Source organism: Staurois parvus, unplaced genomic scaffold (assembly GCF_062004578.1).
Source record: "Staurois parvus isolate SC_StPar_1 unplaced genomic scaffold, SC_StPar_1.0 ptg000444l, whole genome shotgun sequence".
Lineage (NCBI taxonomy): Eukaryota > Metazoa > Chordata > Amphibia > Anura > Ranidae > Staurois > Staurois parvus.
Genome location: NW_028318240.1, coordinates 2,385,001 through 2,398,948, shown reverse-complemented (window position 1 = coordinate 2,398,948; position 13,948 = coordinate 2,385,001). Strand labels below are relative to the sequence as shown.

Here is a 13,948-nt window from a genome sequence, read left to right as displayed (position 1 = left end):
ACCCATTTCATCCTGTCCATCTAGGACCTGTCTCTGGTTCCCCCTACCTGTCTCATGCTATCTTCAAGGGAGTGGTCTCTCTTGCCCTATATCTGTCTCATGCTGTCTACCTAGAACTTGTCTGATTCCCCCTACCAATCTCTTGCTTTCTTCAAGGGAGTGGTCTCTCTTGCCCTATACCCATTTCATCATGTCTCTCTAGGACCTGTCTCTGATTCCCCTACCCATCTCATCCTGTCTATATAGCAGCTGTCTCTGGTTCCCCTTACCCGTCTCATCCTGTCTGTCTAGGACCTGTCTCTGGTTCTCCCTACCCGTCTCATCCTGTCTATCTAGGACCGGTCTCTGGTTCCCCCTACCCATCTCATGCTGTCTATCTAGGACCGGTCTCTGGTTCCCCCCTACCCCTCTCATCCTGTCTATCTAGGACCTGTCTCTGGTTCCCCGTACCCGTCTCATCCTGCCTATCTAGGACCTGTCTCTGGTTCCCCCTACCCGTCTCATCCTGTCTATCTAGGACCTGAATCTGGTTCCCCCTACCCGTCTCATGTTGTCTATCTAGGACCTGTCTCTGGTTCCCCCTACCCATCTCATGCTGTCTATGTAGGACCTGTCTCTGGTTCTTCCTACCCGTCTCATCCTGTCTATGTAGGACCTGTCTCTGGTTCCCCCTACCCGTCTCATCCTGCCTATGTAGGACCTGTCTCTGGTTCCCCCTACCCGTCTCATGCTGTCTATGTAGGACCTGTCTCTGGTTCCCTCTACCCGTCTCATGCTGTCTATCTAGGACCTGTCTCTGGTTCCCCCTACCCGTCTCATCCTGTCTATCTAGGACCTGTCTCTGGTTCCCCCTACCCGTCTCATGCTGTCTGTCTAGGACCTTTCTCTGGTTCCCCCTACCCGTCTCATGCTGTCTATCTAGGACCTGTCTCTGGTTCCCCCTACCCGTCTCATCCTGTCTATCTAGGACCTGTCTCTGGTTCCCCCTACCCGTCTCATCCTGTCTATCTTGGACCTGTCTCTGGTTCCCCCTACCCGCCTCATCCTGTCTATCTAGGACCTGTCTCTGGTTCCCCCTACCCGTCTCATCCTGTCTATCTAGGACCTGTCTCTGGTTCCCCCTATTCGTCTCATCCTGCCTATGTAGGACCTGTCTCTGGTTCCCCCTACCCGTCTCATGCTGTCTGTCTAGGACCTTTCTCTGGTTCCCCCTACCCGTCTCATGCTGTCTATCTAGGACCTGTCTCTGGTTCCCCCTACCCGTCTCATCCTGTCTATCTAGGACCTGTCTCTGGTTCCCCCTACCCGTCTCATCCTGTCTATCTTGGACCTGTCTCTGGTTCCCCCTACCCGCCTCATCCTGTCTATCTAGGACCTGTCTCTGGTTCCCCCTACCCGTCTCATCCTGTCTATCTAGGACCTGTCTCTGGTTCCCCCTACCCGTCTCATGCTGTCTATGTAGGACCTGTCTCTGGTTCCCTCTACCCGTCTCATGCTGTCTATGTAGGACCTGACTCTGGTTCCCCCTACCCGTCTCATGCTGTCTATCTAGGACCTGTCTCTGGTTCCCCCTACCCGTCCCATGCTGTCTATCTAGGACCTGTCTCTGGTTCACTCTACCCGTCTCATCCTATCGATCTAGGACCTGTCTCTGGTTCTTCCTACCCGTCTCATCCTGTCTATCTAGGACCTGTCTCTGGTTCCCCCTATTCGTCTCATTCTGCCTATGTAGGACCTGTCTCTGGTTCCCCCTACCCGTCTCATGCTGTCTATGTAGGACCTGTCTCTGGTTCCCTCTACCCGTCTCATGCTGTCTATCTAGGACCTGTCTCTGGTTCCCCCTACCCGACTCATCCTGTCTATCTAGGACCTGTCTCTGGTTCCCCCTACCCATCTCATCCTGTCTATCTAGGACCTGTCTCTGGTTCCCCCTACCCGCCTCATCCTGTCTATCTAGGACCTGTCTCTGGTTCCCCCTACCCGTCTCATCCTGTCTATCTAGGACCTGTCTCTGGTTCCCCCCTACCCCTCTCATCCTGTCTATCTAGGACCTGTCTCTGTTTCCCTCTACCCGTCTCATGCTGTCTATCTAGGACCTGTCTCTGGTTCCCCCTACCCGTCTCATCCTATCTATCTAGGACCTGTCTCTGGTTCCCCCTACCCGACTCATCCTGTCTATCTAGGACCTGTCTCTGGTTCCCCCTACCCATCTCATCCTGTCTATCTAGGACCTGTCTCTGGTTCCCCCTACCCGCCTCATCCTGTCTATCTAGGACCTGTCTCTGGTTCCCCCTACCCGTCTCATCCTGTCTATCTAGGACCTGTCTCTGGTTCCCCCCTACCCCTCTCATCCTGTCTATCTAGGACCTGTCTCTGTTTCCCTCTACCCGTCTCATGCTGTCTGTCTAGGACCTGTCTTTGGTTACCCCTACCCATCTCATCCTGTCTATGTAGGACCTGTCTCTGGTTCCCCCTACCCGTCTCATGCTGTTATTAAAGGAGCTGTCTCTGGTTCCCCCTACCCATCTCATGCTGTCTATGTAGGACCTGTCTCTGGTTCCCCCTACTCGTTTCATGCTGTCTATGTAGGACCTGTCTCTGGTTCCCCCTACCCGTCTCATGCTGTCTATCTAGGACCTGTCTCTGGTTCCCCCTACCCGTCTCATCCTGCCTATCTAGGAGCTGTCTCTGGTTCCCCCTACCCGTCTCATCCTGCCTATCTAGGAGCTGTCTCTGGTTCCCCCTACCCGTCTCATCCTGCCTATCTAGGAGCTGTCTCTGGTTCTCCCTACCCGTCTCATCCTGCCTATCTAGGACCTGTCTCTGGTTCCCCCTACCCGTCTCATCCTGCCTATGTAGGACCTGTCTCTGGTTCCCCCTACCCGTCTCATGCTGTCTATCCAGGACCTGTCTCTGCTTCCCCCTACCCGTCTCATGCTGTCTATCTAGGACCTGTCTCTGGTTCCCCCTACCCGTCTCATGCTGTCTATCCAGGACCTGTCTCTTGTTCCCCTTACCCGTCTCATGCTGTCTATCTAGGACCTGTCTCTGGTTCCCCCTACCCGTCTCATGCTGTCTATGTAGGACCTGTCTCTGGTTCCCCCTACCCGTCTCATGCTGTCTATCTAGGACCTGTCTCTGGTTCCCCCTACCCGTCTCATGCTGTCTATCTAGGACCTGTCTCTGGTTCCCCCTACCCGTCTCATGCTGTCTATCCAGGACCTGTCTCTTGTTCCCCTTACCCGTCTCATGCTGTCTATCTAGGACCTGTCTCTGGTTCCCCCTACCCGTCTCATGCTGTCTATGTAGGACCTGTCTCTGGTTCCCCCTACCCGTCTCATGCTGTCTATGTAGGACCTGTCTCTGGTTCCCCCTACCCGTCTCATGCTGTCTATGTAGGACCTGTCTCTGGTTCCCCCTACCCGTCTCATGCTGTCTATCTAGGACCTGTCTCTGGTTCCCCCTACCCGTCTCATGCTGTCTATGTAGGACCTGTCTCTGGTTCCCCCTACCCGTCTCATGCTGTCTATGTAGGACCTGTCTCTGGTTCCCCCTACCCGTCTCATGCTGTCTATCTAGGACCTGTCTCTGGTTCCCCCTACCCGTCTCATGCTGTCTATGTAGGACCTGTCTCTGGTTCCCCCTACCCGTCTCATGCTGTTATTAAAGGAGCTGTCTCTGGTCCTGTCTTCTGCGGCTGGGAGGGAGAGCTTGTGGCTGGGAGAGGAGGAGGAGTGGCCATTGGCTGGAGAGTGAGAGACATTGAGATAAGCAGAGGGAGGGTCAGGCAGACAGAGAGAGAGAGTGAATGCAGAGGTAGAGGATCTCACCCAGGCAAGATCTGTTCAGATTGTCTCAGGTAAAGGCTGTTGTGACTCTTCCAATGTCTGTCTATGTGCAGGGTGTAATATGCTGTGGAAGCGTCTGAGTGTCGCATGCGTTCTCTGAATTGCAAGCATTCTGGGTGATTGACATCTCCCTCTGTCATGATTTCCCTTCCGTCTGTACACACAGCAAAATGTTTGCATCTCTTGGCATTTCAGATTGGCTTTCCATCTGTCTGTTCACAAGCCCTGATTGCACCGGGGCTCCTGGTGTTTGTGTGGGTATGTGTAGGTGTGTGCACAGCCGGGCATGGGGTGGGGGGTGGTAGTTGCTGGAAACATAAGAGGATAGAAGCTGTCTATGAAATGGAAAATCCAAAGACAAACACAGAGCTATGAGTTGGATAGGAGCTGACAGCGCCGAAGAAAGTAGCCGTCATTAGATCATTGAGATGGCAGAGATTGCTTGGATGGAAAATTGTAGCCGTGTGTTTAAAGGTTAGACCGTTGAATGCTAATGAGAAAAAAGTGCAATTCTGGGTTGTCACTGCTTTGATATGCAATATTCAATGACAACTCTGTGTTGCAATTTTTAGCCTGCTCATGTTTAGGCCACTTGCAATGTTTCAGTATGGAATTAGGAGGCGATCTATCAGGCTTTAAATTGGGGTTAGGGTCTCCATCAACGTGTCAACTTATCATTTGTATGACCATCAAGAGGACAAAACTCTTACACATTGACCATCCACCAGAATTTTTTATTTTTTTACCCTAGTAGAGGTATTCTACATTGATTATCAGTTTACAAAATTCCCAATAATTATATTTTCAATTAAAATTTCTGCATTTTTGCAAACTAAAAAGAAATCAAAGGTTATCTCTAATGAGGTAAAAGGTCCCATGGATGGTCATTGAATTAAGAGTTTCAGTTTTTCTGTCGCATTGATATGCAACGTTTTTTTACAATACAGTTCTGATGTGGCAGTAATACGCCGTGCAACCATGAGGAATGAGATTGAATAATGTGGTTATTGCCGAAGGCCTTTGAGATGTGCCACTAATTCGGCATAGTTTGTGTCGATCCACAATACTGTATAAATACTGTATAATAAATACTGTATAAATACTGTATAATAATAATATTTTCGTTGATGCCTTGGCATAATCTACTTTTGATGGTATGGGTATACAGTGTTTAGATTTAAAAGCTTTAATATTTTTTTCTAGTCGAGGTGGCATTGATGAGTTGTGCTTTAAGAAAAAAAAAATACAATGTTGCATTTTTTGGCTTGTTCCAATAATATAGATGGTTTTAGTTTGGAATAAAATAATCTGCAAATTTGAGTTAACGTCATATCAACCAAAACCTCAAATACCCTTCACCGGATCTCACATCAACGCAGCTTCACCAAAACTGTTAAAGCTATATCAAACCAAACGTGCATTTTTAAAAAATTTATACAAAATTGGAGGAATTTTGGTATGGCGTTGTTGTGTGTTTGCTTGTTGTTGATGTGTTTTTGTTTTGTTTTTTTGAAAGATCGAGCCATGCAATTTTTTGGAGGATGTTGCAATGACATGCTTGTGTGTTTTTGTGTAGAAGTCAGTGACTTGCAAAATTTCATCAGATACTGTGTTTTTGTATGGTGATTTGGTTTTGGATGAATTCTAGACAACGTCCAGCACCCAATGGCACTGATCTGCATGCTCTAGGCACAAATATGTTGATTTGACAGCATTTTGATTTGTGGCACTCAAACACAAGTGTTGGTACAGAGTACGTTGAACTACAATTATGAAGTCACTACAGTATGTTGGTGTTGGGTACACAGCGTTGCAATGCTAGGCGTGACATGATCTTTATATATAGTTTTGGCACTCTGTAGGGTGCATTACTGTCTTTCAAGGGATGCAGTATTGCGAGACAATGTGTTAGTTTAAAAATATAGGATATATAATTTGTTGGTGAGACAAATTGAGTAGCAATGGATTGGTGGACGTGACATTGATGTTCAATGTGCTGGTGTTGATGTTTGATTTGAAGCATCAATATGGCGTGTTTGGTGCAGAGTGAGGCGCAGTCTTTAGATAGATGTGACACTAAAATTTAATTTTGTGTTCTTTTCACTCTGTTTAAAAAAAAAAAAAAATATATATATATATATATATATATATATATATATATAATTATTATTATACAGGATTTATATAGCACCGACGGTTTACATTACAGTGGGAGACAATACAGTAACATATATACAGTAACATATCTCTCTCTCTCTCTTACAATCTAGGATAGAGAGAGAGAGCGAGAGCTCTATATAGAGAGAGAGGGGGAGATAGAGAGAGATATCTAGAGAGAGAGAGAGAGAGATCTCTATCTATCTATCTATCTATATATATATATATATATATATATATATATATATATATATATATATATCCTAGATTGTAAGCTCCCAGGATCAGGCCCTCCTATTCCTCTTGTATTGAACTGTATTGTTGCTGTATTGTCTCCCGTTATATTGTAAAGCGCTGAGCAAACTGTTGGCGCTATATAAATCCTGTATAATAATAATATAAATCCTGTATAAAATATATAGAGATAGAGAGATATAGATATATATATATATATATATATATATATATATATATATATATATATATATATATATTCTCATTTGTTGGTGAGACATAAGTTGAGGAGCAATGGTTGGGTGGATGTGACATTGATCTACAGTCTGCTGATATGGATTATGTTGATGTTGCGATGTTTGCCTTGAGACATTGATACAGTGCGTTGGTGCATTGAAAGACAGCGGGATTGCTTTACTAAGGGCTCGTTCACACTAGGCTGTTTTGCCAACGCTTGCCAAACGCCCCTATAGCGTTTGGCAAGCGTTGGTCCGGTGTTTGCGGAGCGTTTTTAACCCTCGGCAAACGCTCCGCAAACGCCGCATGCGCGGTTTAGCGGCGGTTGCTAGGCGTTTGCCGAGCGTTAATAACGCCCCACAAACGCCTATAATGCATTTGAGTGGTGTTACCGCTCCGCAAACGCCCCACAACCGCGTCACAACCGCACCGCAAACGCCGGCCGGGCGTTTGCGGAGTGGCACCATAGACGAGAATAGGAGGCTTCAAAGCCTCCTGACTCGACCAGAGGCGTCCGTTTTGCCGCGACGCGACGCAAACGCTCCTGTTAGAACAGCACCATGTGCTGTAATGTGCAGAGTTGGCAGAGGCGTTTGGGAAGCGGTAAAAACGCTTCCCAAACGCCTCTCTGCCGCCTGCACACAAGGCTAGTGTGAACGTAGCCTAAAGGAGCCGAAAAAATTTGTCTCGATAAATTTGTGGTTGTGTTCACCCAAATGTGTGCAGATGAAAAAAACTTGAATTTGCTTCACACGTGGTTGCGTAAGTCAATATTGGGGATCTGTCATTTACTCCAGCCTCTAGGTTTCTTGATATGGCAATATTATAGGTTGTGTTGCTATGAAATCTACAATAAACATCCCTCAGCACACCTTCTAGATGGTGAGCACAAAAAAAGGGCCAATTAAACCGTTTTGAGGTGTTGGTTAAAAATAGTTTACAGTTAGGGACTTGGCAAAGCAATGTGGAACTACTTGTATTTGCACGTTTGTAACCTAAACCTACCTTCGCTTTTGTATTTCAATTGTTTTTATTTGTTTTTAAACATTTTAAACAAAGAAGGACATCATCAAAAGGCCCGCCCACACAGGGGCTATCAATGGCACATAAAATATAACTGGAACAATGCTACAATTCCAGCACAGCACAAAGCACGCCCACGCAGGGGCTATCAATGGCACAGACAATACAAAAAGTACAGTGGAGAAACTCCAACAAGGAAGCAAGTCAAATCTGATCTCTACTGTCACACAAAAATCAGACAAGAACAAAAAGGAGAGTAGAGTAAAGAAGGAAGAAGACAAGACCAACAGCAGGGATCCGGGAACACCAGAACCGATCATCAACCTAGAACCAGGCTTGCCAGGGGGGGAGTGTGGGAAAAGCATATGTCAACCACGGCTCCCAAATTTTCATAAATTTGCATTGGGAGTCATCTGTTCATTAAGCTCCAGAGTGGACATGCGGTCCCACACCCCCTGAAGAGGGACAGGTGTGCTTTTCCAGGCCTGAGCAATTTTTCTAGTAGCCGACAAGAACAAATACGAAGCCAACGTCTGCTGGTGAGCCTACAGGCCCGATATGGGGCAATGAAGCAGAGCATACCGGGCTTCCTGGCATATGCCTACCTTAGCTTTTAACATGGGACATAACTATAGCCAAGGGGCATTGGTAAGAAAAATTTGGGGCACCGTGGGCCCTTCCAGCTGCACTGTAGCAGAAAGATGGGGAATGTCTTTCCTTCAGGGCTTCTTCTCTGCTGTCTCTTATATGATACATTAGAGCCGAGGAGGAGCCTAGGTTCTGTGCAATCTGAGGTCTGTATGTGAGCTGCAGGGAACACAAAAAAAATTGCATTGCAGCATTGGGACCCAGGGTACCCAGAAGATGCAGGACGTATCCTGAGTGCCAGGCACTGGCGAATCCCATGGATATAGCAACATGTTACCTTGGAGGTAACCCATACCTTCCTAAGGGTACAGGTACATCACCACCCCAGAAGTTGAGACTCCTTCGGTGTAGCTAAAAACTCCCAGTCCCAAATCCAACAAGGCAAAACATATTAAAGATGATACTGGATGGAGATGGACTTTAAAATGTGCCGGTATGGAGTATATTTAGTTAGTGTTTGGGCTGATATTGTATCGTATCATTGTACCCTGAGATTCAATATTTAGGTTGATGGGCCATTGACAAAATGTGATGGTATAGAGCAGTGGTTCCCAGCCTTATTGAGCCAGGGCTTGGTAGTTTCTTCCAAAACCTTGTGTCCCAACTCTAAAAAACAAAATATGTATTGAAATGCTGGTGTGCTCTAGATGGGGCTGGGTCACTGTGGTGGATGGAGGTTCTGGAGGAGGTTACAAGAATAAGCAGCAGTCTTGGTGGCCCTGTTGGAATGAGGATTCTGGAGGGGGCTCATGGTTTCTCCAGGAGTCTTGGGGCTTTGCAGAGGCATTGTAGGGGACGGGAGGGCACTCAGTGAGCTAGGAGGCATGGTGGGACACTCTTGAAGGCACTACAGGGGGGCTGAAGGCTCTGCAACAGGCTGCAGGGGCACACTGGGGGCTGTAAACTCTCATGGGGCTTGGTGGCACTGTGGGGAGTTAAGAATCACTGTGGGCAATTATGGGACGTTAGAGGCACTATGGGAGCTGGGAGGCATTGTAGTAGGTGAAGGTATTGCAAGGAGGGAGGCCACTGCCTGGCCGCAGGCCTATAGCAGCCTGGTTGAGAACGAATGTGCCATTAATGTGTTGGTTAAGAAGCTGTAGGCCCCATGTGAGATTCCCACAATTATTCGGACCCTCCAGATTATCTAACATTGTGGGCCTCTCTTACTCACTGAGTATCATTAGTTTTTGGAGCTTCACAAGAATACCTGATGAAGAAACCGAATCCCAGAAATGTGGCCCAGTATGATTGGGGCCCAGAATGACGTGTGCAGAGCACCACTGGGTTTAGAATGCAGAGCAAGACATGGGGGTTGATTTACTAAAGCTGGAGAGTTCAAAATCTGGTGCAGTTGTGCATGGCAGCCAATCAGCTTCCAGGTTTTATTGCCAAAGTTTAACTTAACAAGCTGAAGTTAGAAGCTGATTGGCTACATGCACAGCTGCACCAGATCCTGCACTCTCCAGTTTTAGTAAATGGTGGTATCAAAAAGTTTTGAGACTAGTTTTGTAACACACCAACAGATGGCATAACAAGGCTGCGCGCACAGTCACATGGAGCACGGTCCTTCATAAGTCAGTGTGCCAAAAAGACATTGTACATCGGGAGCTGTGCAACTGGTGCTATTCTGACCACATGCATTAGCACGTCTGCTATTTCATCATGGACTGCAAGTTAGAACACAGAGCAAATGTGAAATTCTGCATGAAACTGAGCAAATCTGCCACGGAGATCACCATCAACTTGCCGAATCATGTCAATGAGTTGTTCGAGGTGTTCTGAGTGGCACACATGCTTCAGGAGCAGAAGGACATCACTGGAAAACGACGAAAGATCAGGAAGACCTTCAATGAGCTCAACCCCTGAAAATGTGGAAACCATCCGGCAACTTGTGCATGATGATCGTCGGAGAACAATCCACAACATTGCTGCCATTGTCGGTGTGTCATACGGAACAGTCCAGGCAATCCTCGCGTGTGATTTGCACATGCTCCGTGTTGCTGCCAACTTCATCCTCAGGCTGCAATGATCTCACTTCCACCCCCACCCTACTCGCCAGATTTGGCTCCAGCGGACTTCCCCCTCTTCCCGAAGATGTAGATCCAGCTCAAAGGTCGCTGTTTTGACAACATTGCGGAGATCCAGTGCAAATCGCAGAAGGTGCGTGACATACTTCAAAAGAAGACTTCCAGGACACATTCTAGGAGTGGCGGGAACGCTGGGGGCGATGTGTCGCTGTACAAGGGGACTATTGTTAAGGTGATAGTGTGTAATCATAATATATATCGTAATTAATAAAGTACTTTCCTGTACACTGAAACGCATGTGAACTGGCCCTTAATCCCAAAATGCACTGTCTTGCTGCATCACAGAAACGCGCCAATTTCATTTTCGGGCCCTATTCACACCTAAAGTAGTGTGGGAGTGCGTTTTTTTTGGTTCGTTTTTCCCGTGGCACACATAGGGCAGCTGTTTGATGTCAATGGACTGCGGTACACGTGGCAAAGAAGCCCCTGGGACATTTTTCGCGTGTTGCACATTTTTTTACTGTGCGTTTTTGCTGCCTTTGCCACGTGTTTTTTTTCAAATGGCAAAATGTGTGTTCGCTTTTGTGTTTGGTGTGTCGTTGATAAATGAATGGCACAGAAAGCTCAACTAGACCATTCCCTATACAATCTGATTGTATCATCTCCTCTAGATTTACCAAAACTATAATAGGAGGAAACAATCTCCTTTGGATCTGCCATCAACTATGTAGTGCAAGGACTTGCCTGATTGGATAGATGTCCAATCACAGCTGATCACATGTAAACAGAGAAATGCCGGTTATCGGCATTTCTCTGCTCTCGAGCTGTCACACTGACAGAGGAGAGGAGAGCCGGTAATCGGTATTCCGCGGAGGGGACATGTACACTGATCATTAGAGCACTGATGATCAGTGTGCCCAGATGATCAGTGTAGCCCCATCAGTGCCACCTGTCAGTGCCACATCAATGCCACATATCAGTGCCTACCAGTGCACATCAATGCCACATATCAGTGCCCATCTGAGCTGCCTTTCAGTGTCACCCTTCAGTGCCAGTCAGTGTCACCTATCAGTGCCCATCAAGCCGCCTATCAGTGCCGCCTATCAGTGCCCGCCAGTGCCGCCTATCGGTGCCCGTCAGTGCCGCCTAACAGTGCCAGTCAGTGCCACCTATCAGTGCCATATGAGTGCTGCCTTTCAGTGCCCATCAGTAATGCCTGTCAATGCCCATCAGTGCCACCTACCAGTGCCACCTATCAGTGTCCATCAGTGCCACCAATCAGTGCCCATCAGTGCAGCCTATCAGTGGCCATCACTGCAGCCTCATTAGCGCACATCAGTGAAGGAGAAAAATCACTTATTTACAAAATTTTATAACAAAAACTAAAAACTTTTTTTTTTCAAAATTTTCAGTGGTTTTTGGTTTGTTTAAGAAAAAATAAAAAAAACCCGAGGTGATTAAATACCACTAAAATAAAGCTCTATCTGTCACAAAAAAATTATAAAAATTTCATATGGGTACAGTGTTGCATGACCGCGCAATTGTCATTCAAAGTTTGACAGCGCTGAGAGCTGGAAATTGGCCTGGGCAGGAAGGGGGTAGAAGTGCCCTGTAGGCAAGTGGTTAAGCTCCTAGAAGCTGTTATCAGAATTTTTTATTTGGGGGGGGGGCTCCTAGAAGCTAAATAGTGTTCTCCTATGTGTCCAATTCACACTTTAGGCTATTAGCATTTTTTGAGCTTCGGCTTCTAGGAGCAGAAGAATAAAATTGTTCTTGGAAAATGTTTTTGTTGGAGTCTTTATCCGGCAGAAAAAAATGGCTAAACGCTGCTAATTGCCACCAAAACGTTTCTAACGGCTTTTTTTCCTCTATATGTACTTTAAAAACGCTAATAGAAGGCTAATGCTCCTAAATGCTGCTAAAACACCACTAAAGAAATGCTATTACCAGCATTTTATTTTATCCAGCGTTTGTTTAACTTGAAAAAAACAAAAACCCGCTAGTGCCTTACGGTTTTCACGTCCTAAGGAACTAATGGGGAAGTTTGTTGTTTTTTTTTTTTTTTTATACAACAAGCTGGACATTGAGGTAAGGGCTATGTAGGATAAATAGAAAGCTTTGTTTGTGCAAAAGAAGTCCAGTAACCTCCCTAGCGGTCTGATTATGTCCATATTTCTGTGCTCAAAGCAGTACTTTTTTTTGCATGGAAATATGTCGTTTTTTTATTGTAGGCTGTAATTTTTAGGAATAACTCACTGAAATCTGTCCGAACAAGAGTCTAGTAAACATCCCGGGGATGATAAAATGTGAAACACGAAATCATAAATTATAATTTAATAAATAATCATAAAAAATAATATAATAATAATAAATTTAATTCAATAATATAATCAAACCAAAAACACTGAAATGTGAAATAGAGCGCCAAATTCGCACATCGCTGAGTTCAGTCGCAGAATCGTTTTCAGTGTCTGATGAGGAATTTCCCCCACGAATCATTATCACTCAATTCTGCAAGTGGTTCTGATTTACTATCGCTGTTCTCTAGCCGGTCTAAAACCGCTTTTGACCTAAAGGGACGCTTTTTGGACGCCATGGACGTTTCCAGGCAGAAAGAACAGTAAAATGCAGGCAGGGCGCCGGACAAAGCACTCGGGACAAAATGTATGTGAAATGGTTTGATACAGGAATGTTATACTATGTGATTTTAGTGTATTTAGTGAATGTCACTTTTTGATATTTTTAAATTTCCCGCCGGTTCCGTCTATCATACGTCCTGACATCGCAGGGAACGGAACCCGAAAGACAGATGCCGGCATCCGCTGGAGGACATTACAGGGGACGCTGCAGGAGGGACATCGCGGGAGCGCAGGACAAGGTAAGTGAAGAACAGATCCCGGAGCAACGCTGCAGTGTATTCCCGAGTGTAGCTCGGGGGTTACCGCTTGTGGTGCTGAAACTTTACCCCGAGCTACACTCAGGAATACCGCCAGGGGGGTTAATGCCGTATTGGTACATACAGGAGCTAGAATTTAGGAGAAAAAAAAAAGGTGAACTTGTCCTTTAAATTGACAGCTTCTAATGCACACTGTGAGACGTTATCCCCCCCCCCCCCCCATCTATTAAATTGGGTAGGGGCAAAGAAGAGCATGCTGTACATAGCGTCCTGAAAACAAGAAGCTGCGTTAATGCCCACTTTTGACCATGAGCCTCCATGATGGAACTGAAATCTAATGAATGAAAGGGGCTATCCAAGGACAGTCTGGAGAGGAAAGTGAAAAATGATGCTGGGCGTCCTCCAGCCAGGAAAAGAGGCAGAGCTCTATCAGACTTGCTGCAGCTTCTAATGCACATGGTGAGAAGCTCACAGTGTGCAGTGAAATCAGAGGAAGCCGTTTCAGTCCAGGAGAGGAATCGGGACTACTGCAAGACTGGAGGCTGTAACATTTATTTATTTCAGGAACTTATATAGTGTCATTAATTTACGCAGCGCTTTATATTGTACATTCACATCAGTCCCCGCCCCCAAGGAGCATACAGTCTAAGGTCCCTAACTCACATACATACATACACATACTAGGGACAATTTAGACAGGAGCCAATTCACCTACCAACATGTCTTTGGAGTGTGGGAGGAAACTGGAGTACCTGGAGGAAACCTACGCAGGCACAGGGAGAACATGCAAACTCCAGGCAGGTGGTGCCGTGGTTGGGATTCGAACCAACGACCCGAGTACTGCCAGGCAGAAGTGCTAACCATTTAGCCACTGT

General features: G+C 46.4%; 1 protein-coding gene across 4 annotated transcripts in view; it reads left to right on the top strand.

The window, feature by feature from the left end:
* The window catches only part of ACHE (acetylcholinesterase (Yt blood group)), a 194,321-nt gene that overhangs the window by 82,006 nt on the left and 98,367 nt on the right, over nt 1-13,948 (top strand). The window contains exon 1 of one of the 4 annotated variants that reach the window (XM_089688026.1): nt 3,714-3,859. The exons of 2 other annotated variants lie outside the window; for them this stretch is intronic. The gene's annotated coding sequence lies outside the window, so the exon portion shown is untranslated. Of the gene's footprint in view, nt 1-3,713; nt 3,860-13,948 lie in introns of those variants that run through there. One more of the 4 variants, XM_089688022.1, reaches the window with a different exon arrangement.